This window comes from Furipterus horrens, unplaced genomic scaffold (assembly GCF_987537825.1).
Source record: "Furipterus horrens unplaced genomic scaffold, mFurHor1.1.pri manual_scaffold_17, whole genome shotgun sequence".
Classification (NCBI taxonomy): Eukaryota; Metazoa; Chordata; class Mammalia; order Chiroptera; family Furipteridae; genus Furipterus; species Furipterus horrens.
This window is the reverse complement of record NW_028327187.1, coordinates 105,629,543-105,630,912: the sequence shown is the minus strand read 5'-3', so window position 1 is coordinate 105,630,912 and position 1,370 is coordinate 105,629,543.

Here is a 1,370-nt window from a genome sequence, read left to right as displayed (position 1 = left end):
TGCATCAGAGCTGGTCTACTGGAGGCCGAGGAAGGTGGTGTATTTAACTTCCAACTGCCACTAAGGCATTGGGTAAGGGCTCCTTATGGGACATTAACCTTTAGCCTGCCCCATCCGTGACCTGAAGAAGAGTCCTCAGGGAGAAAACTGCAGTGTTCTGTAGATGTGGTTGGCCTCTAAAATGACATCACTGAAGTTGTGAGTGCCAAACGATAAGGACAGAGCACCAGCATGTCTGTTACAGTAAGAAATATTCTTAATATATATACAAATAATGGACTGAATTTTGCTTAATTCTCTGAGACGCCATGGGTGTTGGGGTTTCAGGGCCATAAGCTAGGACTGAAGGCAGGTAAACTGAGGTCTGGTAAAGGCCTCCAGCAGTGTAACACCAAGGAAAAACTAAAAGCTGCTGAAGGACATGGAAACACTTAGGCTATAGACATGGTCAACACAGATAAAGACCATGGCCCATCAAGTGCTCCAGAAGCTAGGTCATGCTGAGTTATAAAAAGAATTAAGAAACCAGATAACTTTAGTGTTAGGACCAAGAAGAGCTCCAATTCTAGGTTTATCTTAGTGTGTACAAGAAGCTTTGTGTCCAGCGTTGTACTAACATACTTTGGCAACTGACTTTCTGGGGAGGAGGGGACATAGCCAATTTGAAGCTACTCACAGTTTAATATCTGGCTCACAAAATTCCTATAAATGTAACAATTATCTCATAAGCTGCCATGAGCCAGCTCCAGCACACCACTGCCTGAAGCTCTCCATCCAACATCCAGCCACTTGTTGAGGTTTGAAAGGCTAATGGCTAACCACTAAAATATTCAGTTCCTGATGTTGGAGGTTATGTCTGTAACTAACTCAGCACCTGTGTAGGTGGATAACACTATTGATTTGAGTCCTGGGGATACTCAGTGGAAGCTGATCTCTTGGCACTCTCTGAATCCCCTTCATTGTTATCTTCCTTAGAGCCTTTGAAGCCCTTGGTGTCTGGAATTAAGATTCTGGCAGAAATGCTTCTGGGCCAAACTTAAGCAGTCCATTGCTCCCACCTGCACATTGCTCTCTATAATGTGTCTACGAGGTCTTTCCAGAAAAAGTTCAGCCATAATTAATATAACGAGAACAGTTTGCATGACATCGATGTAAGCTGGCAGCCAAGGAGAGTGGACTGCAATGTGCATGCGTGGACAATGACAATTTCACTGTACTAGTCAGTGGGGGCAAAAGATGCCGTTGAGTGAGCATGTGTACTGTGTGGACGTCACATTCAAAATGACTGAGTGAGTAGAGCAATGAATCTGCATCAAATTTTGTGTGAAGTTTGAACATTCCTTCGTGGAAACTACTCAGATGATTCAGAA